Source organism: Lissotriton helveticus, chromosome 6, assembly GCF_964261635.1.
Source record: "Lissotriton helveticus chromosome 6, aLisHel1.1, whole genome shotgun sequence".
NCBI classification, from domain to species: domain Eukaryota; kingdom Metazoa; phylum Chordata; class Amphibia; order Caudata; family Salamandridae; genus Lissotriton; species Lissotriton helveticus.
The window spans coordinates 1,806,440,362-1,806,465,642 of record NC_136067.1 but is presented as its reverse complement, the minus strand read 5'-3'; the positions used below and the strand labels follow the sequence as shown (position 1 = coordinate 1,806,465,642).

General features: G+C 44.0%; 1 protein-coding gene across 5 annotated transcripts in view; it reads left to right on the top strand.

The window, feature by feature from the left end:
- Window positions 1–25,281, top strand: part of MTA3 (metastasis associated 1 family member 3) — a 771,323-nt gene that overhangs the window by 165,349 nt on the left and 580,693 nt on the right. The window lies entirely within an intron of this gene.

Here is a 25,281-nt window from a genome sequence, read left to right as displayed (position 1 = left end):
AGTCTCTGAGGTCCCTTGATCATGGCTCTTTCCGAGTCCCTTTACAAGACAAGTTCTTGGGCATTTGAACCCAGATTGCAGACTTCAATACCATTACTACACTCCTGTGGCAGATTCAAGGAAGGTTGAATTGGTGGTTAATCCCATAGATCCTTCTATATCTTCTGATTCACACTATGGACTCCTCGGAAGAGTCTGATTGGGCTACTCTGAATTCTTGCCAACTTAGGGTCTCTTGTTCCTAGTGGAGGCAGGCTACTCCTCAATGCAGAAGAATATGCCTCTGCCCTTGCTGGCGGGCAGGATATTTCCATCATTAGTCCTAAACCCAGCAATGTTTTTAAGGGTGGACAATAGAAGCTCCAAGGCTTATATTAAGACAGGTCTTAACCAGTTCTGGCACATTGTTGTCTGTGGTAGCGGAAATTATCTGGGCAAATAGAAACTTGCTGTCCCTAGAAATCATGCAGATCAGGACAGTTGTCAACATTCTTAGAAAGGTGAGCAGATTTTTCCCCTCAAGGTTATGGTCTCACCTAGGACAGCTTTAGGTGGAAATTTCCAAATGTCAGTATATGATCTCTTTGCGGGACGGGACTTGCTCTCCAATTTGTACAAGATTTTAGGAGGGGAGAAGCTGGATGTTCTTCAGTGCCCTTGGCTGAGTGTGCTGTTTATTTCCTTTCCACATTTTTCCCCAGGATCCTGCTGGTCCTGACCAAGATTAGTAGAGCGAGCTTCTTAAAGTTCTGCAGAGTATCCTTCTTAAGGTAGATGAGATGATTCCCCCCTGTTGATATAATTGGCTCTGACTCAGTGGGCATTCACAGCTTTGCTTTGTCCCCTGGCATATCTGGTGTTGCCTTCAATATTGTTCAGAGATTTCAACTTTTGCTCTGAAAAGTGAAAGGCTGAGGCTACACCACCATGGACTACTCACAGGCCTAGCTTTAGCTGTTTATCCTTTCAGACACCTTAATATTCTAGGCACATAATGCCCACTGGCCCACCTGGATGGCTTGCTGTGGAGAAAAGTATCTGCATCCATGCAATTAACAGTTGCAAATGTTGATGTTTCTTCAGGAAGGCTTCAATATATCTGTTGCCTTTTCCATGAAGTGTTTAGCTGGTGCTTTTGAGTTTTCAGATAAACCTTGTGGTGGTTTGAAGGAGGGAAAGGTTTTTGCAACATTTGTAGAAATGTTTTAGTCTGGCCTAAATTGATGCCCTCTGCTCCTGTAACGGACTGTTGTTGTTAACCAAATTCCAAGGGTCTACTCGTTGAAACCATTGAGTCTATACCCTTGTGTTTTCCATGTATTAATGTTTTATTTTTAAAGGCAGTCACATTTGCTAGGGGCTTGGTTCCATTGGTTCCATTGGTAATCTAGTCCTCCTTATTTGTAATTTACCAGATTGACTTGTGTTAAACCTCTAAAGGTGGCTTACTTAGAGGTATCAGGTGATCTTCGTGCCAACCTTATGTCAAGAGCCAGATTGTTCTCAGGAGAAATTCTTTCAAGAACCTAGATGTTTGCATGGCTTAACCACCCCTTTCCCATCATTTGTCTCACAATAGCACCATTAGACATTGTGATAATGTTCAACAGCTTATAGTTGAAGAAACAACATGTTTTTACCAAAGAAGGTGGTAAGAATAAACAATTTTTATTTTGTTGCAAAAAATATATCAAGATTACTTTTTCAAATTTAACAATGATATACATTTATTTATGTTTAATAAAGAGGCCCCGTCATCTACAACATTTTCTTATAATGATGTTGATAAAGATCATGTTTTGTTGCAATTGTTTAGCCTCTAGATTTTGTTTGTAGTCACAACTTGCTATCTTGAGCGATTGAAGTGTCGCCATCATCTGCAGTGTTTTCTTATGATGACATTCATGAAGATCACATTTGTTATAATTGTATTTAGCCTCTTAATGTGATATCCAAGAATTTTTAATTTTCTTAATTGAGCCAAGCCTACACGTGTTCTGGGGTGAGCTGCTGCCTCCTCAGGGGTCTTTCACAGAATATAGACTCTCTAACATAAGAAAGCAAGTTAAAGGAAGAAGAAAGAAGAGAGCGGTGAAATAACTTTACTGATTGAAATCGAACATGGATCAGAATATTATATATTGGTACTTGGAAGAGCAGAGTATGTAATTGTATTGGTTAACTGTATTTTAAGTACCAACTCTCCTAGGAACTTAGTTTAAGATGGCAACAGATTAACTTGAATTAGAGTATTATATGGTCTGCTGCAATTTAATGTGGTGAAACCTATTATTTTTGTGATGCTTAAAGTGATGGTTTGAATATGAAAGGAAATTTAGGAATCAGTGCAGATTTAAAGTACGTAAATGATTGTTGATTGCATTAGAAATTTAAATTGTGTATGATGGTGAACCAGGGGATTTAAAGGTATGTTCTTTAGAAATCTTAACTCTTATATGATCAGTATATTATTTTTTTTAAAGTATATAATTGTCAAATAAATTCTTGTCTCAATATATATTAGTACAATAAAATAAGAATTGTTTATACTTACCTCCTTCTTTGGTAAAACTGACTGTTTCTTCCCCTGGAAGCTGTCGAACATATGATTTTTTTTGATTGTTGATAAAAATTGCTCCTCTTCATTTGATTCTTTTGGTTGGCTACCAACCTAAAAAGGGTTGACTCTGGGCACTGGGCCAAGTGACCGGTTTAACTTTTAACCATTGTTAAATAATGTGATAGTTTGTTTTATGAATTTTGAACCAGCGCTTTATCATCTTTAGACCGCTTCTTTGAGTAGCTGGTCATGATCATCTCATCTCCCTGGCCTATAACTAGTAAACTTTGCTAACCCCAAATTAATTATGTTCCGATCCACCAGTCAAACCTAACAGAATCAAAGACAATCATAGTGCATCAGTGCAAGATATCTGTAGGGTTGGAACTTAATCTTGACCGTTGGCACTTGTTGCTTATCACTGGTGGTGGAGGATGATGTTACACTTGGGTCTGGTTCCACAGTTGGGTCTGCCTACTGACCACCTGTAGTGTGCTGTTTTCTTTAAATAAAAGCTTTGTATGGGTTATTTGAAGTTTTGGGAATGCTGCTGTGAGTGTAGCTTTTCTCTAGCCCTATTATTTCCGATAGAGAGTTCTAAGAGATCCCTTCCCTTTGTGAATTTCCCCAGGTGGCAGATTGGATCCAGAAACCTTTGTACCATTCCCGCACATGCCATTGGGTGGCCTTGTGCAGCTCCTCATCAGATCCAACATACCTCAGATGGGATTTCAGGGCCCCCATACATGCACCACTTCTGTGTGCTGTCATCACTTCCTTTCTTTTTGACAAAGACTTCTAATGGCAGAGTCCTCACCTTGTGAATTTCACCTGAAGCTAAACTGGATCTGGAAGCTTTTTTGTTTTTTAAAGTTCCCTCACAGGTTGTAGGGTGGCATTATGCCACTCAGTGTCGAATCCATCCTGTCCCCTGATGTGACATCGGGACCCTAATAAATGTGCCATCTCTGGCGTCCAATCCTTTGTTTTTGCACCATCTCTGGCTTCAATTCCTTTTTTTCTGCACCTTCCACTACTGATCTGGAGCTAGACATCTGTCTATTTGGCAGACTTTTCTCCCTCAAATTTCGATGTTTCTACTCCAATAGTGTGTATAAATTGGCCCTATAAGAACGGAGTTTAAACCAGGTTGTAACTGTTTCAGGCAGTCGTCGTTGACAGACACCCACAACAGCTGCCTCTTCTGCCTCTGTATCTCACACAACTCAAACACATCCTTGCCCTGCAGGGATGAACCGCAAGACCATCCAAGACTGGGAGGCCACATTGGCCATCACCAAGCTCTGCATGCAGAATCTGTGCTGGTCGGCATAGAGGGTGCAGACACTCACGCTCTTGTTCCCGAAGTTGCACATGCAAGCACTCCAAATCGAATTTGCGTAGTTCAGGTAAGTCCAGAAGGTCCCATAAGAAGTCAAAAAATTTATCTCAGATGTCTTGCACTTGCACTGTTCAGAGTTGCATAATGTCCCAGGTACCTCCAGGCTGTGGAGGGGCACCACAAAACTAACCACTGAAGTGCACTGCTTGACCTCCTTCCCCAGTGGACAAAATGTCAGCTGCAAGAGGCCATGACCAATATCTTTGGTACCACCAAATTGCACTGGATCACCATCAGGCCCCAAGGATCATAGGTGGATGCCGGTCAGATTCATGTTGGCGGCTCCATCCATGCCAAACAAATTATGTTAGAGGTTGACCCCTTCTACAAGCCCTGTGCCACTGGCTCCATCCCCTTGCTGTGACCAATAGCAAAGGCCCAAGCCTCGATGCCAGTTCTGACGTCATCAATAGCAGATGCAAATCTAATAGTTTTGTCTGACACTGAAGCTCAGCTCCTACCCTCTGGACTATAATATTATACCCACTTCAAAACCTTTCAACAACATAATGATAATGCTTACTATGAAGGGGTGTGGATGAAGTAGATATCTTTGAAGACCTGCAGGATGCCATTAAGTTAGACACATCACCAGACATTGAGTTATCCTCTCCAAAACAGGCTGTGGCAACTGATGAATCTTCTTCCTTTGCTATGATGAGCCGGAGAGAGACGCAACTCCTAATGTAATTACTGTGGTCAGTAATACAGAACCGACCAGCCAAGAACTTTTGCTTCCTTTTAATAAGACGCTCAGTGATGTTCTGTGGGCACCTGGGAAAAACCAGGATCTTACTCCCAGTCAACTGGATAGTGGCGAGACTGCTAAGGCCTGCACCTGGAGACCCTGGTATTTGCTCCATCACTCCACACACCATATTGATTGATTGATCCACACCAGAAAGCTCAGTGGTAAAAGCATCCTCTAGCCCCTCAAACCCAATTTGTCCACAACCACTCCACTGGACAGGGAATCCAAACGAATGGAAACATTCACAAAACTAGCATGCTATGAGGCATTTGTGGTTGTAGATACACATGCTTTGCATACTCCTGTACTCTAGTGTTGGTTCCGGATATGTGTTATATTTTCTTCGAAGAAGCCTTTCGAGTCAAAAAGTATAGTGACTCCTCCTCTTAGTGATAATGCGCATGTGCATCAACTCTATTGTTAGTTTTCTTTTCGCCATCGGCCTCGGATGTGTGTGCCTGCTCTCCAGGTCAAGACAGTTATGGTGCTCTTTTCAGGTCATGCTCCACCCTTCTCCTCGCCAGTGTTGTTTTCTATTGCATACTTCATCTTGCATATTGAAGTATAGAAAACGTTATCACGTGTCAAATTGATGAGCTTAACCCGTGGCCCTCAAGGGCCTCGCCATTAGCGGCCTACATTTTGATCCTTTCGAGGTTCACCAGAGAATGCCCTGCTGGTGATAGAACGGATGACCCCTTTCTGTTTCTGGCCAAGCTGCCAAGCCAAATACCTCCTGACCGATCTCCATCACATCTGTAACCGGTGTTTGCCACTAGAACATAGGTAGGAGGATTGGGAGGCCTGTTGTTTTTTCCACTCGAAGAAGACTCTCAGAGACTGTTGCACACGTCGAAGAGAAATGCAGCAGAGGGATATCAAAGACACTTCCTACATCTTTGACCATCAAAATGTCAAGGAAGAGGAGGAAGAACTCCCTGAGGCTTTCGCGGCAGAGGAAGAGACGTTCTTCATTGAGAGCAGCTCCAACTCTGAATTCAAGATCTACTTGGAGATACAGGAAGTTCCACCAACTCAACAGACTGTGAGTACGGAAGCTGCTGTCCCTCACCCTAAGAGACGTTTGGTTCCTTCCGAGCCCAAGGCTCCCGGTCACCACTGTCTTCCAGCCATGGTTGGCACTGAAAGACTGATTCAGATGCCCCTCCCTCAGGCACAGCGCCCAAACACCAGCCAAAGCCATTGACATCGACCACCTCGGTGCCAAGCCGACCAGCTTCATCTCCGGCACTGACCTCCGCACTGAAACCTTCCAAATCTTGCTCCAAAATCCGTCCCTTGCAAGCTAATGGAACCTATTTTCCATAAGTTGCAGGAGAAATTGAATGCATGCCAAAAGCAGATCCATATCCAGCCTTATACTAGGCACATTCTTGCGAAAGCTTTGGTTTCGGCTCCTCCACCATTAAAATGCAAACTCTTTTGGAGAAGCTATCGATCAGCCGGTGCCGGCCAAGAGGAAGAAGTCAGAGATGGCCACCAGTCGTTTACTGCCTCCACCACCACCTCTACCTCCTACCACCACCTCTACCTCCTACCACCACCTCTACCGGATTCACCATCTCCACCTCACTCTCAGGGAGATCCCTTCAACATCACACCTCAAGGGTCGCTACATTCTTTCACAGGTGGGCATGCGGCAGGAAATGACAGGTTCGATACAAGGCCACTGCCTACTGACCCCTGGACCACCTATTATATTGACCCTGTAGGGAACACTTATCCAGACTTACACCCTCCTTGGCCATCTCCTTCTGATGATTCCACCTCATACCAGGAACTCATTGGTAGGGCCACTACATATCATGAGGTCCAGTTACACAGGAACTTCTTGAGGAGGATTTCCTTTTTGAGGCACTCTGTACCACGCATAGGGCAACCCAGTACCTCCCTATGCTTTAGGTTATGCTACGTCATACAGAGAATATTTTTAAAGACCCCGCGTGAGCTAGAATCATCACTCTCAGGGTGGATACAAAATATAAAGCTTCTCCATCGGACCCCATCTACATCAGGTTACAGATTCCTCCTGACTCGCTTGTTTTTTTTTTTTTAAGAACTTTATTCGAGAATGTAAATTAGTCACATTTATGTACAGTATTTACGACAGGTATATGCAATACATCACGTTTTTCAATTGTCTCCCCGTCTACATATAAAGAACAGAGCTTCGTCTCCTAGATCCTGACCCTCCAAACTTGCGTACTATAAGAAATGTCTCTGTTATTGGCAGGACGTGTACATATACCCACCCACTCGCTCCCCAACTATCCCTCCCCCACCCTACCAACTTTGGTGCTCAGTCCCTCCTAACAGGTCTATCTTTGCTCCCCAGCATTATTCACTCTCCACCTGGATTATGAAATAGAGGCTTTTCCAACTACCTCCGTTCTGCCTCAGGGACCAATACATTCTACAACCCTCCCTCAGGGCCTCAGTGCGTTCAGTTGTTGTGGGACACGGGCCAGTCCATACCCTCCAATTCTAATAGCATGACCTCCCAGTCCAGTGCCATCGGGATTTTTCGCCTCCCACCTTCTTCCTCCCTCCTAAGGGCAACACATTCTGCTCTACCCCATTTCACTACGTCCGTTCGCCACGTCTCCACTCTAGGCGCTCTCGGGGACTTCCACTGCATTGTGATTTTCCTGATCGCTAAGAGGAGGGCTAATTCCACAAATCTCAACTTGGGTTTTAATGGCTTGGGGCGAGGCCGGGCACCTGCCAGGCAGTACAGTGCACACTCCCGCACTTGTATCTGGGACACCTCTCGTAGCGTCTGGCACACCTCGCTCCAGTACCCGCTCAACCGTGGGCACGACCACAGGGGCGGTGGGTGACATTTCAAAGCGGTGGGGCGCAAAGTGATTTGCATACAGCACCGTAGCGAGCGAGCGCAGCAAGCGAGCCTGAACCCCAAAAGGGCGGTTTGGGGGGGTACCCCCCCAAGAAAATTTTGAAAAAAAAGAAGAATCGTGCATTTTCAAGCAAAGAAACATTCCACAAAAATGTAGGCCTGGAAAAAGGAGTATTTTGCCAGGTCGAAATGGCAGCTTAAAACTGCACACACAGGCTGTAATGTCAGGCATTGTGAATGTTTAAAAGGCTGTTTACGTTGGTGGCACAATGAGTGCTGCAAGCCCACTAGTAGCATTTAATTTACAAGCCATGGGTATATGTAGTTCTACTTTACAGGGCATTCAAGTAAATGAAATGTGCCGATTGGGTGGAATCCAATGTTATCATATTTTAGGGACAGAGCACAAGCATGGTAGCACTGACTAGCAGTGTTAATGTGAGCAGAGTCCTAAGGCCAGCAAAACAAAGTCAGCCAAACAGGAGGATTGAAGTAAAAACGTTGGGGGAACAACACCAAGGATGACAGGTCCAACAGTTGGTGAGCTTCCAAAAAGTTCAGAGAGGCCAGATATACACCTAGGACTATTAGGGTATGATGTTCTGAAGGGTAACCATTTTGAACATGGGATGTCAGCCTTGACTTTCTTTAAGTCAATAATTGGATGTAAATTACCTGAAGGCTTTTGGATTATTATAACATCAATAAATAAACCCACTAGGCCTTTTCTCCTTCCATCCTTTGTCCTACTGCACCCTTGTTGACCAAGTCCAGAATACCTGTCATCAACCCTTGACACCTAATAGGACAGAGAGGAGTTGGTTGAAAGAAATCTGTTGGAATGGCTAAGAAGCTGATGCGATACCCACTCTCCACTACCTGGAGAACCCAAGGATACATCAGTGTTGACTGCATGACTTCTCAAAAGTACAGAAGTCTTCCCTGTACATCCCTGGTATGGTCTTTACTTTGGGGCTCTGTGAGTAGAAGGCGTGATTAAGGTTTCAACCTGGGACTTGGCAGTGAAAGGGCCAACCCTGCTACAGCCCCTGCAATGAAAGACCTCAGCAGATGAAGGTGGAAGACAAAAAGTCCAGGGAAAACAAAACCAAAGCTTCTGGAAAGAGGATAGATTGGAGTTGAAAACTTGCAGCCCTCTTCTGACTTCTTCACAAAGTATTCAAGAGGGTCAAACACCTTTACTTCATTAAAGGGTAGGTTTTTCAACAAAGCTTTCCGAGATCTTTCCAGGGTCTCATACAGATATATCACCCAGCTCCAATCTCTGACAATGTTGCAGATGTACACAAACTAGCAATGAACACATCAGATTGAAATTTGACTTGTTCTATAAAAGCAAGACGTGGCTGTCTTTTCCCAGCTGCATTTCCTCAGCCAACACCTAAAAATCATGTAACAGTGACCTGACAGTGTAGGCTGCATAGACGAATGCCCCTAAGGGAAAGTTAAATGCTATGTATGCACTCATGATAGAATATTTTGATTTTCCTATCATTTGCGTCAGCTAGGGCAACGTCCTCTCAAATAATGCTTCTCTCCTAGGATAAGCCGTGTATAGGAGAATCAGTCTTTACTACAGCTAGAAATGTTTTCAGAAATGTCTCCAAAGAGTGCGTCCTCTACGAAAGTAATCTAGGAAAAGAGGGCTTTTGTACATAAGCCCACTCATGGAAAGAACTTCTCTGATGGATTAACGAAGAGGCAGAGAGTCTCTGGTTATGAGCATGTTATGTTCTTGCGACACTTCAGGAAGAAACTGCTTGATGACGGCTGTCTCCTTCCCAACACCATTCCAGCGCAGTGTGAAAAGAGATGCTGTCTGTGCATGAGACAACTCTCTACAAGCACCTGTGGTCGAAACATAATACCTCTTCCCTAGGCCTTGGCCTGCATAAGCCCATAGCCTGAGGACTGCCTATGCCCTTCCATCCATACCGTGAAGTTGGCAACACACTGTCTCCATTTTAAAGAGAGGATAAAGATACCCATTAGCTTTTACAGAATGGCCATGGTACTTTTTTTTGTAAACAATTCTCTTATTTTATTTTAGTCAGGATAAAAATGTGGGCTCTTTTCATTTTGAATCACATACAAAATGTACCAAACAAAACGGACATATGCTGGTGAATTGACACTATTTCAGACATTCTAAATAATATTTACAACAGCCAGTGGCTGTAATGTGGGCTGATCAACATGTGAATGGCACTTACAACACCCAATGGCTGAGGGTGGTTACCCCGGTGCCTCTATCTGTGTACTCATGATATAAGTTCTGCAAAACCATTAAAGCTGTTTCTAACCTGACCAAACAAGACCTCCATGTGTACAGAAGTAACGAAAAGACCACGTACATGGATTTACTCAGCAAAAGCACAGAGCTATACATCTGCACTTATGGAGCAGGAGCTACATGGAGTACAGATAGTACTGCACCTTTACAGGAGGATCTCTAAGGGGTTAGACCTTACAGTTAGAGGGCTGCAATTACTGCACAGCAGAAGATGAACATTTTTTGAGGGAGAATAACCAAGAATTGAATGTGGCGGGTATAATACAGCAGTTACTTGCAAATACTGTATAGTGGCATTTATTACAGACCAGGAAGTATCAACTCTAGCATCACCATCAATCACAGTGCCGGAATTCCCAAACCTGAAATTCTGCACTTACTATAAGAGAGCACAAACCAGCCTGAGTTACTTACTGCGCTATTATTGAGCAAGAAATACTAAAGCGGAGTTGCTAACCTGGTACTGCACAAAGTGCCAAATCTGAGCCTCTGCACTTGCAATTACATGAAGTACTAAGTGACTGCACTTTTTACACTGCACAAAATACCAAACCTGAGTCACAACACTTTAATAATAGAGGAAGAAAGATAAATTAAATGTGAAAGCCTATTAAGTGCCGTGATTACACACGTGTGGAGTCTTAGGTGGGAGATCATCTACATCAACCAGTACTTAATAACTGATATGATAGAGGCGGTATTAGTCCTTAACCTGACAAGGTGAAAGTGTTCACGGCTCTACAGTTCCTCAGCCAAAACTGGCAGACATGAGTATCTGCAAAGCATGAAATACCAAACTGTAGTTGCTAACCTCATTATACAGAAGAAAAGTGGCAAATTCGAGTCTCCGCGCCTATTATTTTGCATGAAGTGCTAAGAATGAGTCTCCGCAAATATTACTGGGTAGGAAATACCAATCACCTGTTGCTGTGCTTTATGCACGGGATGAAAGTACCACCCCCTGACTCTGCACAAATGGGCTGATTCACAAAACTTTTTGCGGTGTTTCAAACCCTTGGAAAATTCAGGAATAAATCACATCTAGGTCACGTGTAAGACACAATTATTCTCGTGTCTTTTAGCACCTCACATCCAGCGTGTGCACCCCACCCACAATCTTGTGCACAACAAAGTGCATACCAGGTGCAATGCACCCCAGGGTGGGCTCACAGTTCTTGGATGCACAGTACAAAGCTTTAGCGGCCTGACTTACCGCGCTTCAGAAAGTCTGCAATGTACTTCTCCTGCACCAGGGGCGAGGTGCTGAGCTCGTGGTGGACGCAAAGCAACAAGTCCAGCAGGGTCTCCAAGCCCAAGAAACTTCTGTCCAGCAACATCTCCTCCAGCTTCTTCAGCCGCACCTCGGCCGACATTGGGGTACGCGGTCAGAGCTTTCCCCAGTAGAAAATCGACGCAGTAGCACAGGTTTCTGCTAGTTTGGGGCCCTTCACGCGATTATCTTCCTTGACAGGATCAGGATGTCCCACCCCCACCACGCGCGGCATCCAATGATGGATGCTGCGCGGTTGACCAGCCAATCCTGGCGCTGCATGCAGCGCCAGGATTGGCTAGGGGGTCACATTTGCTGCTCGCCCTGTCGCCCTTTGGAAACCCGGCTGTGGCAGCAAACAAGCACCCCTGGGTCCCGCTGGGGAACTTACAGTGCGCATGCTTGAGAAGGTTCCCCAACGGCCGGGACTGTCACTGCGCACTACGGTCTGCTGCAGCCTGAGTGTGGACTGTCACTCAAGCTGCAGCAGGCCACCCCCCCCTGTGCAATTCCCACGGGCGGCTTTTATAATTAGAAGATATACTAGGATTGCGGCCGGCGGCCTCGATGCGGGTCCATGGTGGCTGGTGGGGCTACTCCCCTACGCCCCAATGGACGCACCGCTAATGCACGACTAAACCATGTGGAGGAAGTCTGCTTCGTCTGCCCCACATTGCGGGCACTGGTGGGAGGCATTGGGGAACATCTTGTGGATCCTCGCCGGGGTAAGGTATGCCCTGTGAAGAATCATGTCTTGAGTATATTTAAATTTCACATTTCTAGAGACTCTCCTTGGATGTTCCAGGGCCACCCGCCAAGTCATATCTGTAAATTCCTCCACTGTATCCCGTGACCAGGTCTCCCGCAGTGCGTCAAGGGAGAGTGCAGCATGAGTCCTAATCCCGGTGTACAGCCATCTTACCAAGTGACCGCCGGCCCCCATGTAGTGCACCCAGGTCTACTAGTTTGTGTTGCTGTGGGTGAATGCGTTGTGGCGCCTAAGTCGTCCTGATGTAATGAGAGACAGTGGCATGTAACATGTAATGTCTGTCCGAGGTCCCAGTCACGCGCACGAAGGTGCAGTGATCTAACAATAGGTTGTCCCTGAAGAAACTGCCCACACCCTCAATCCCATTCGCCGTCCAATCCCTGAGGGCGTATTTGGTAAGTCGTCCCTGTGGTGTCGGGATACCCAGCAATGGAATATTATCTGCGTATGGCTTGACCGTGGACGTGTAAGCTAAAGCCTTCTTCCAACATAGAAGAGCAGTACAGAGCAGGGGGTGGCACTCTCGCGGGATTCTACTCCTGGGTAGCAGTAGGGCGTGTAAGTCACCCCGATCAAGCCGGCCTGCTGTCCATCCGATTTCGTGGAGATTTCTCCCTGCCAGCCAATAAGACAGCCATTGGAGTTGACTTGCGTAAAAGTAGCCTTGGATGTCGGGGGCACCCAGTCCCCCCTGAGAGGTGCTGAGTTGTAGTTTCCGCAAGCTAATCTGCCGCCTGCCCGACCCTCATATGAGGGTGATCAGTAAGGAGTTAAGGGACTCAAAGGTACGTCGCCGAATGCATATGGGCAGGTTCACGAAATAGTAAAGCAGACGTGGTAGCATTACCATCTTTGCTATCGCAATGCGGCCCATAACAGATAAGGGGAGCGAGGTCCAAAAGCCAATACTACCCCGGAGACCAGTAATGGCCCTAGAAATATTACCATCCAGCTGGTCCTCCGACTTCCTGTATATGCGGATTCCCAGATATTTAAAGCTGGTTTGGGTTACCGGGATCATGTAAATGCCAAACTGCAGAGAGGGCGGCCAAGGCCCCTCGCGGTAGTAAAATCCCACAGATTTGTCCGGGTTAATGGCCAATCCCGATGTTGTTTCAAATCGGCGGAAGGTGTCATATAATAGCGTGTGATCAGCCTCCAGGTCTCGGAGGTATAATAACATATCATCTGCGTATACAGATAGAATGTGGGACGTCCCTCCACTGGTACTCCCATTGCCTCCGCGTATTGGCGGAGAGCGATGGCCAGTGGTTCCAACGCCAACACGAACAACAATGGGGACAAGGGGCAGCCCTGTCTGGTGCCCCGGTGGACTGGGTACTCAGCCGACACATAACGTCCGGTTCTTGCCCTGGCCGTAGGATCGGTGTACAGCAGCCTAATCCACCGTATCAGCGGGGCTGGAAACTCAAATCGGTTTAGGGCTTCAAACATAAAGGGCCAATAGAGCGAATCAAACGCTTGTTTGAGGTTTAACGCGATACAGCCCGCCTGCGCCAGCTCTACGGGTGACGCTGTCATGATTGCGTGCAGGCGTCTCGTGTTGAGGGAAGTACTGCGCCCTGGGAGGAAACCACACTGGTCGCAGTGTATAAGTGTAGTCAAATGGGACTGGATACGTAGGGCAATAGCTTTGCTTAGGATTTTATATTCTGTAGCCAGCATAGATAAAGGCCTATAATTCGCAATCTCCAGAGTGTCTCTATCTGGCTGAGGGATAGAAATTACTATGGCCTGCATGGCTGTGTGCGGCAGATGACCCCTCTCGAAGGCCTCCCTGTAAATTCGTTCCAGAACCGGTACTAATATGTCTCCTGACTCGCTTGTTGTTACCAATGCTTGCAAGCAAGCTAATTCCCAAGCTGCCAATGATGCACCACCTCCTGACAAGGAAAGAAAACTCATTGACGCCTCCTATAACAGGGTGGCAGCTCAATCTGACAACCGTTGGCGTGTTGCCAATCCATGGGTATGCTTGCAAGGTATGACCATTCCCATTGGGACTAAATGGAGGAACTGCTCCAGTATCTCCCTGAGGAGCACTAGAAAAGAGGTCAGGAGCTCGTCTCTGAAGGAAAACTCATCTCCAATACCTCTATCCGTTGTGCATTCAATTCAGCAGATACCTCTGCTAGGGGAAATCAATACTAGTATCATGCTGCGGTGCCATGCCTGGCTTTGCATATCTGGCTTGAAGCCAGAAATGCAACAAAGCCTATTAAATGTCCCTTTCGACAAAGAACATCTTTTCGGTCTCCAGGTTGATCTGGCCCTGGAAAAAATGAAGAACATAAGGAGACTGCCAAATTTATAGGTGTACTTCAGACACCTAGTCCTTCAGACGCCGTTCCACCTACTGAGTGGGTTTAAAAGGCACCTCCTCCGATGCCTCTACCTTATACCAACATGGCGACGATCTCCCAAAAAGCGCTGATGCACTATTGTCATCTTTGCTAAACACCCTTCAATTATCCATTAAGGCCATGCAGTACCACTCGGAAAAAATGGACATTCAACTATCCCTTTTAAATTTCCTGGCCATACATGTAGCCAAAATCGACAACAAGCTGTCAGACATGAACGGCATGATCAAAAGGGTGCAAGCGGAAACAAAAATAGAGCAGCCGAGTTGTTCCTGCTACACCATACTTGACAAACTCACCACTATCCCTCAACTCCTGGGAGGTATCCTGGCGGACCTAAAACGGAAAAAACAACCCCAAGTAACCCAGGTACCGGGAAAGAGGGCCAAAACCAACTTCTCCAACACACTAGAGAACACCTAGTTACTGCAAATGAACAGAACCCATCAACTTCTCCAAATAGCCAAAGAGGAAAACTCAAGCCAAACAGTCCGTCTGGCCTAGAAGTTAAAAAACCGACTAATGACACCTATGCGGAGGCCATGGGGAAATCCCTAAAGCAGCCTCTCGCCCACCAAAGGAGTGAAGCCCCGGCACAAAGACACACACAACCCGGACATATGCAAGGGACAGAACCTGATACAGCTAGAACTCCCCTTAATGACCCTATCGGAGAGGCAAGTAAGGATGAATCAAAGGTAGTAAACAAAAGACTACGAAAACAAAAAAGAAAAGGAAGAAAAAAGACGGCCAACATAAATTCATTCTTCCACAAGGCAATCATGTCCCCAGTAGTAGTAGCAGTAGAAGCTCCAGAAGAAACAGCAGCAGAAGAAACAAAGTCTGCCCTTGACCCTAAAAACGTCACCGGCCAGGAAGATGGATAAGCTAACACAAAGTGAAAAGCCCATTAACTCAACATCAAGGGGAGAACCATCAGCAGACAGAAGTAAGCCCCCCCCCCCTCGAAACAAGATTCCAAAGCCACAACCAACAAGACAAACTGGGCAGGGCAGGGGGAGGACCCAAAACCAATCAAAAGACACGAAATCCCACAAAGGGAAATGGGCACAAAAGACGATGAAATATGGGAGATCGGCCAGGCGGAAGCTGATAGTAGCATAATACTGTTCATTCCAGACTATATCTCAACAGGGAGAGGAGATATCCTCAATAGAGGCAATATCTTACTCCTACTATCAACTATCAGTAGTCTGACTGATATTAGCACCAAAGACCTAATGGCAGTGGAATTTATCCAAAGTATGCACCAGTCAAATCTTGAGGTCACAAAAACTACATGGGCAAGGAACGAAACAGTGAAGAGAATTATGGAATCTGAGTCACATTTTCTATCCTGGGGGATACGCCTAAAAAGAATGGGAAAAACCGGGTATCCGGAACCACTACGTCAGGCACAAAAAGGAAGACACGCCCAAGACCCAACAAGTAAGCCTCCGCCGGTAAAAACTGAAAGTGTCTTAAAGGGGGCCAGGAGCCTCTCGGTGTCCAGGATGACCCCACAGCCCAACAGGCAAGAGCAAGGCCTAATGGAACATTCCGATTGGAACTGGATAGCACGGACAATTAACACAAGGGCCTCAAAGCCCTGACAAAATTCCCAACAAAATACAGCAACACAGCAACACCTAAGAATATGTTCTTGGAACATAAACGGCTTAGGAAACAAAAGAGACAACGTTCAGCTACTCTCCTACCTCCAAACATTTGACATAATAGCCCTACAGGAGACCTGGCTAGAACAAGAACACCACATCCAAGGCTACAAGACATACCATCTCCCAGCAACAAGAAATGCTAAATATGGCCATTCAAAGGGGGGTCTAACAATATACACTGCTATAAAGAGTTTCAACGAATCGAAGTACATACACGCGAAACAGACAGGCAATAACTGCACCCTCACAATAGAACTAGAAGTGAGGGGAATAGACCCAAAACAAAAACTAATGCTGATGAATGTATATCTACATCCCCGGGGAAAAAAAACAGGAATGAAGCTCCTGGTGGAAGAGATCGCAAAAACATTGATAGAGACAGAAAGTCCCAGCCTCATAGTAACAGGGGACTTTAACATGTTCCTGGGAGGGCCTCAAACAAGGGACACTCCGCTAGAAGAACTGTTCCTCGCATGGGACATTCCACAACAAGCTATAAGCAATTGGGGCAACCAAAACCGGCTGGCAATGGCAAGCACTAAGGATCTAGAACACCTTAATCTGGCAGCATTAAACGGCCGCTTTACAAACGACAGCCCACCGTCTGCTACCTTTCACAATCTAACAGTCAGTTCCACCTTAGATTTTACATTTGTATCCCTGCAACTCTTCGCGAAAGTCACGGACTTCCGAATAGGTACAATGTCAGACAGCGACCATCAGCCCCAAGAATTCGGCCTTAATCTCAAGGGGGTTGTGCAATCTAGGCCGGCGACAAATTTGGGATGTTCACTGCTGGTGGCACACAAAAGAATTAAATGCATCACGTCAAATCTGGAACGCTTTACAACTGATGCAAAAAGTCGGTGGGAAAAGTGCATCACAAATAAGTCTGAGTACCTAAACGCCTGGGAACAATTCACGAGGAGCCTGGGACAGGAACATACAAGGAAACCTAAGACCGACCATCAAAGCGGCAAAAACCAAGGAAAAAGAACCCACTCAACTGGTAACCGCGATGAGGAACCAAATGAAAACATCGAGATAAAGGCCCTTAAAAGTAAAATCAACAAACTACTGCAGAAACTACACCGCGAAGGACCGGACACTGCAACCCAATTGGAATTGCAAAACTTAAAACAGAGCAAAAAGAGAACAATCTGGCAGGAAAAAAGAAAAGCAGAGGACGAGCTATGGGCGAGACTTTTACACGACGCCAAAGGACCCAATACAAGCGGAAGATTCTGGAAAACAGTCAACTCACTTGAGAACTCCAGGAATCCTACCACCGACTCCTATGTAACCGAGGAAGCCTGGGCCAACCATCTTCAGGTACACTTCAATAAAGTGCAACAACTTGCTACAACCAGTCGACCAGATAAGGAAAAAAAATGCCCAGCACGGTCAACACAATTGGCCAGTAATTCATTTGACCCAACTAAAAAACAAATAATAAGCAGGATTGCGAAAGGGAAAGCGGAGGGGGCGCCAGGTCCCAATGGGATTCCCCCAATACTTTATAAGCAAAACCCGGACTACTGGGCAGCGGCCCTAGTGCCACTCTTCAAAAAGATATCAGACACAGCAACAATTCCAGCGTCATGGAAAGGCTCTATACTAGCACCAATACTCAAACGTCAAGGACCCAAATAACTACAGATTAATAGCACTAATCGATAACGAAGCTAAATACTACGCCGGTCTCCTATTAGAGAATCTCCTAGATTGGACGGAAGAAAATGCAGTAATTCCTATCACCCAGACTGGATTCTGTAAACAAATGGGTTCAACATCAAACATGTTAGCTCTTTCACTCCTCATCGACGCCACAAAAGCAGCAAATCTACCCCTGTATGTATGCTTTATCGATTTCACCTCAGCGTTTGACACCGTTAACAGAAACTTACTATGGTCAAAGCTGGAAAAAAGGAACATCCCATCAGGTCTGCTCACACAGCTGATCTTACTACACACGGACACATGGGTCCAAGTCAAGCTAGGGCCAGGTGACCTCCTCTCAAGGAAAATAAATACCACGAAAGGGCTAAAACAAGGCTGCGTCCTAGCGCCAACATTATTTAACATCTTTATGTCCGACCTTGCCCAGCAGCTGGACAAAACTAACTCTCATGCTCCTAGCATAGGCGGTCTCACTCTTTCCAACTTAATGTACGCTGACGATATTGTCCTAATCAGCAGAACACAGATAGGGTTACAACATCTGATCACCACTACGTATAAGTACTCATCAGACAATAGCTTAAGCATCAACCTATTAAAAACCAAAACAATGAGGATCAACGCAAAAACATCATCAGCTGGATTTCACTGGCACATGGGAGGGACCACACTGGAAACAGTGGAGGAGTACAGGTACCTGGGGGTAATCCTCGACAGAAAGGGCTCATTCTACCAGCAAAAGGAAGCAATAAAACGGAGGGGAATTAGCATAGGGATCGCGCTAAGGAGCCTTAAAACAAAAGCAGTTGGCCGAAGCTTCACCCCCCCTGCTTCAAGTACTTCAGGCAAAACTAACACCGGCCCTAACCTACGGTAGCGAATGCCTCCGAGGAAGGGACGCCCAGCAACTGAACAGCACCATCGCGAAGGCCATGAGAATAATTTTCAGCCTGCCCAATTACACTTCTCAGGCGCAAATTAGGCTGGAATTTGGCCTGAGAAACCAAACATTTGAGCGAATGGGTGCCTACGCCAAAAGATGGCACAAGATCCAGAGAGGAGATGCCATAAGCCTAAATCACCACCTATGGAAAGAAAGAGCAACAGTGCGGCCGCGATATATCTCAAGCACTCCATAAACTCCTTGTGCCTACAAGAAGCCTGGAAGATCGGTGGATCTCATATTACCTTTAAACAGTTAGTTAACAAATCAGTTAGATCTATGTCATTAATTGAGGATAAAGCAAGTCTAGCAACCCGGGCCCACGGTTGGACAGTTATCCAAAGCTACACAAGCAGCCTCTGCCAAAGCTACTTAGGAGTTGGCTTCACCAGGCGCACAAAGGAGAAGTTTCTACGCATACGGCTGGGCCAACTTCCCGTACAAAACCATCTCCCTCCATGGAAAAGGCCCCAAGAAACAATCAACTGCCGAGTCTGTGGGAAGGAAAAAGAAGACATCATGCACCTACTATGTACATGCAAAGGACTGGACATAGAACGTAGATACCATCTAAAACAGCACCTCAACAGGCTGGGAATAAGAACACGCCGGCAGGCGGTAAAGGCCTGCTTTGACGGGACGAACACCCAGCTAGCAAGTCACGTTGTCAAATTTTTGGAGAAAGCAGAAAAGAAACAACAATGACAGAGGGCAGAAACAAGCTGACGCCAACTTACGAAGTGAAACCCAAACGGACATTGACAAGGGACCAATCACTCGATATGAGTATTGGACCGCCTCCCGAAGGCTAAATAGCAAGGCGGTATATAAGTGCCTCACCTTTTTCTTCTACGCTTAGCCCGAAACAAACTCAAATTCCTGTATTAATTATTACTTTTTAAATGTAGTCATTCCTATTTTATATTTTTACACACTAATTGTATTTAACTAATGGTTTTATTTGCTAATAATTGCAATGGTTTTAATTAACTGAGCAATAAAGATGATTACTTACTATACCAACATGGCTAGTTCCACTACTCCTCTCCGAGAGGATACTACCGCAAAGGTGCTTTCCCACATAGTACCGCGCCCAAATCAAAATAATGACTACCTTCCCCTATCCTCTGCACATTCAACACATGCTTGGGAGACAATTACAGAATTTTCTATCCACATGAGAATTTATAACATCAGACCAGTGCATGTTGGACATTACTCAAGATGCTTATTGTCTGGAGCTCATTACCACACCACCAAACATTCCACCTTGCACTCACAGGTTCTCTCTGGAACTTCTTAACACTACTCGAAGTTCAAGCTCTCTTGCTCAAAGGAGATATATAGAACCCATCCCTCTACAACAGCAGAGGTCAGGAGTATACTCCCTGTACTTCCTAATCCCCCAAAAAGATTAATCTTTACAGCCAATATTATATCTGTGGCCCTTAAATCATTACATCCTGTCATAGCCTTTCCATATGGTCACTTTCCAAGATGTAATCCCATTTCTCTTGTAAAGCGACCTTCTGTTAGCCCTAAACTTAAAGGATGCCTACTTTCACATTCGAATACATCTAGCAGCTCACAAATACCTAAGATTTGTGATAGCAGGCAACATTACCAATGCAAATTCCCCCCGTTCGGAGTGACTACTGCACCTCGAATAATCACCAAATGCCTAGCAGTGGTAGTAGCACATTTACACAGACAAAACATCCATGTCTTCCTGTATCTCGACTACTGACTTATCAAAGCTAGCACTCTTCCTCTGTGCCAACAACACACTCAAAATACCATAGGTCTGCTCCATCAAAAAGACTTCACCATCAATTTCCAAAAATCTCATCTTTAGCCTTTACAGGTTCAACTGTATCTGGGGGCTATCGTAAATACATAGGTGGGATTAGCCTATCCCTTTCAGGAAGATTCAAAAATTTCCAAACGGAAATACCACGTTTCCAACCAAGTCCGTAGTTAAGTCCGAACTGTCATGCCCAGACAGGGTATATTGGTGTTCTGCATCGCCATAGTGCCACAAGCATTGCTACACATTCGTCCACTGCAGGAATGTCTAGTACTACAGTGGTCTCAGTCACAAGGTCAATTAGAGGAACTGGTGTTGAAAGACCGCCATACTCATTGCTGCCTGCAGTGGTTGAACACAAACCACTTGTTAAAATGGTGGCCTTTCCTCAGCTCTGTTCCTTACATCATCCTGACAAGACTCCTCACTGACAGGCTGGGTGCTCACTTACAGAATCTCACAGCCAGGGTCTCTGGGACACCTAACACCAGGTTCTTCACATCAACTACCTAGCGCTTCAAGCTGTTCACCTAGCAATGAAAGTGTTCCTGCCTCACCGGAACGGCGAGGTTGTTTTAGTATCAATGGACAATATGACAACCATTGTACTATATGCAAAAACAGGGGGGCAAGTTCTTTACAGTTATTACGTCTATCTTAGGCCATTTGCATTGGATAGAAAAATTGTACCAGTGCACATCCCTACTCGTTGCTTTTATCCAATTGACATTCAAATCAGATCATCCAATAATTTCAATGTTCTTCGAGTCCACAAAGATATTCAAAGAGTACAAAGTCCATTAATATTCAGTATTCTTATTTATTGATTTCTTTCTTGCCACATCGTCACAGCCGACGCGCGTTTCGCCCTCCGCGGGCTTTTTAAAGGCTGTAATTTGTATACAAATTATAGCAATAGATCAGTATAATACATTAAGGGCCACCTTTGACATTTACAAAAATTTATACATCATTATCAAATGTTCTAATTTAGAGCATTCCAAGTGTACCATCATTATTATTAAATATTATACCCAGGTTATAATGGCTGTCCAATTGCTTGAATGAATATCAACACACAATATAAATATGTTCCAAAACATGTCACACGAATGAATTATGTGTGGTCACCCTACTCCATGAAATAGCTTTATAATATCTGATAGCAATAGGGGAAACCGTTTGCATTTCCCCAATTTGTTTCCAAGCATGGATAAAAAAGGTTTCCAAGATGACCACCACATACCCCTTAGTGCTATTAAAAAAACATTTTTTATTTAAGTATACATACTAATGTGCCCATTACCACAGTAAGTTGATTATTTTTTAGATTTTTATTGAATTAAATAATAAGCTGTATGCTAAGCTAATAACTGCCTTAAAGTTGTATGATCACACTTACCAAAGAAAATTGGTATGGTGAGTGGCGTAGATTCATACGAATCAATAATTAAAAGTCGGTCTTTTAACCATTAGTCCTGTAAAACCAAAATGTGAACATATTTAGACGATTATTCTCAGCAATATTGCTAAGCAATTGTTTAGATCAAATCCACCGATACGCTTCTCATCATACACAGGCTTACCTTGAAGCCTCTAAAATTGTAGATGCGAAGATTGGTCCATGTAGTTTTTGTGCAAAAGTTCCATTTAGAAATTAGTTGGACACGTTTAATAAGATCTTTTAGGAGCCATGATAAGTTCCATCTGTAATGAAAAAATATGTCCGTAGTTACAATGTTTATGAGGGACATGTTTTTTAGTGCCTATTATATCTCTAATTATATTCATATTATATCTAATTACGAAGTTGTTGTTATAAAAATACGATTAAAAGCCCACAGCAGTATTCGCTCTGCAATCTATAGCCCTAGTATAAAACAGAGAATCCATTTTTCTCCTTTGAATTACTGGGAACAGATTTCCCAGTTTCGCTCTGCAATCTATAGCCCTAGTATAAAACAGAGAATCCATTATTCTCCTTTGCATTACTGGGAAAAGATTTCCCAGTATGACCAAGACAAACTAACAGGTCGCTATATTTAAACATATCGGTCCATTCTCTATCGCATAGTTTCTTGATCCCATAATACCTCACCATTTTCAAAAAATATACACCGAAGCAAATACACATTAACCTTAAACAGGCCCCACGTTCATCGTTAAAAAAAAAAATATATATAAAGGTCTAGTATGTTAGTCATTCTTTGGTTTCTAGTTGGCATTGACACGTACTGTTTCTGAAACGTAATTACGTCCCTTAGTCTGTTTGTTCTGGTTGTTTATACAGTTCAATATATGTTCACCGAAGAAGTATTTCGAGACACACGTTAAGCAATCCTCTATGGTGAACGTATGTCTACTTGAATTAATTAAAAATACCGTAATCTCAGAATGAGCCTCCGAATGGTATATCCCATTCTACCCAGTATGACCAGGTTACCGTCTCAGCATTGCACATTTACTTTCTCAGCTCCATGACTAAGTCGTCTCCGAGCCCGTTTTTCAAACTTACCGCCAAAGCGAAAATGTCGCGTATTCGCAGGGCGTTTCTCCTCCGCGTTCGTCTTCCCGGAAACCACTACATCTCCCTAACCATACATTTATAAAGACAACAAAGAAGGACTAACTAGTGAAATTCATTAGTCACTGCATGGAACGTGGTGGCCATCTTGGAATGTTTATAAATTGCATTCAAGAAAGTTGGTATGCTACATTTAAAGCCAATCATTCCCTCAATTTTAAAGATTCACAGAATCCGTATTTTCGCCCTCATTAGCCAACCTCTATATGGGATATTTTGAACTGATCCATATATGGAGAAAATGTTCAAATCAGTTGACAGAAAATATCCTATATCTAGGTCGTTACATAGATGACTTGTTAATGTTTTGGGCTGGTAGCAAGGAAGAACTAGACATGTTCTTTGAATACATAAATGACAATCCTTTTAATTTAAAATTCACAAAGGAGCAAAGTATGTCCAAGATACATTTTTGGACATTACGATTATGGTCAAAAACAATAAATTGCATGCGGTCCCCTATAGAAAGGATACTGCATGTAATTCTTTGCTACATGCCCAAAGTGCACACCCCAGGTCACAAATCAATGCAATCCCCTATGGGGAAATGCTAAGGATAAAAAGAAATTGCAGTGATCAAGAGAGGACAGACACAGAACTTAGATCAGTGGAAAGGAGATTTCTATCAAGGGGTTACAATAAGTAAACAGTAACCAGTGCTAGAAATAGAATTGACAAAATCAACAGAGATTCACTGCTCATGCATAAACAACGCAAATCTGACAAGACAAAAAGAAATATAAGGTTTATCACTCCATATAGTACTGTAAGCACAGACGTGTATAAGATACTAAACAAACATTGGCACTTGCTATTGGAGGATACCAGTCTGCATAATAAAGTAGGACTGAAACAACCCTCTATTACCTTTAGTAGAGGAAGAACCTTAAGACAAGAACTATGTCCAAGTTACATTCCCCCACCAAGAGGACCAAACTGGATGCCTGTATCTCCCAAAGGGTTTTATAGATGTGGCAACTGTTGCATATGCTGTTTTGCATTGAACAAGACTATTAATTTTAGGTATAATAGCCCAAAATTGCACACAATACAAAATTTCATCAATTGCAATACCACCCACACTGTGTACTGCATAAAATGTATATGTGATTGGATATATATAGGCAGCACGATAAGGCCATTAAAAGAAAGAATACAGGAGCACATTCGTGCCATACGTAACAATAATGCCCAATATCCTTTGGCGTCACACTTTAACACGTCGCATCAACCAAATGAGCTGCATAAAATCAGGTTTCATGGAATAGATGTTGTAGTGGCAGGCAACAGGGGAGGTAATCGTGAACATAAACTACGGAAATTAGAAAGTAAATGGATCATTTCTTTAAGAGCAGTGGAGAAAGGAGCAAATATGGACAAAGATGTGTGAGTTCCTATAAACATGTATGTAAACATGTGGTTAAACCAGGCTTGGTGACAGGAAAATGTATAATCAGATTTGATAATGTGCCCATAGAAACCAACATATATGAATGCTGATAATTCAATGGCATATCGGTCTGAATGTGAAACTAAAATAATATGTGAGACTAAAATGGTGGAATATGTCGTGATTTGGTTTCTAATATACTTTGTAAATTGTAAATATTTGTATCCCAATACAGATTCTGTGAATCTTTAAAATTGAGGGAATGATTGGCTTTAAATGTAGCATACCAACTTTCTTGAATGCAATTTATAAACATTCCAAGATGGCCACCACGTTCCATGCAGTGACTAATGAATTTCACTAGTTAGTCCTTCTTTGTTGTCTTTATAAATGTATGATTAGGGAGATGTAGTGGTTTCCGGGAAGACGAACGCGGAGGAGAATTGCCCTGCGAATACGCGACATTTTCGCTTTGGCGGTAAGTTTGAAAAACGGGCTCGGAGACGACTTAGTCATGGAGCTGAGAAAGTAAATGTGCAATGCTGAGACGGTAACCTGGTCATACTGGGTAGAATGGGATATACCATTCGGAGGCTCATTCTGAGATTACGGTATTTTTAATTAATTCAAGTAGACATACGTTCACCATAGAGGATTGCTTAACGTGTGTCTCGAAATACTTCTTCGGTGAACATATATTGAACTGTATAAACAACCAGAACAAACAGACTAAGGGACGTAATTACGTTTCAGAAACAGTACGTGTCAATGCCAACTAGAAACCAAAGAATGACTAACATACTAGACCTTTATATATATATTTTTTTAACGATGAACGTGGGGCCTGTTTAAGGCTAATGTGTATTTGCT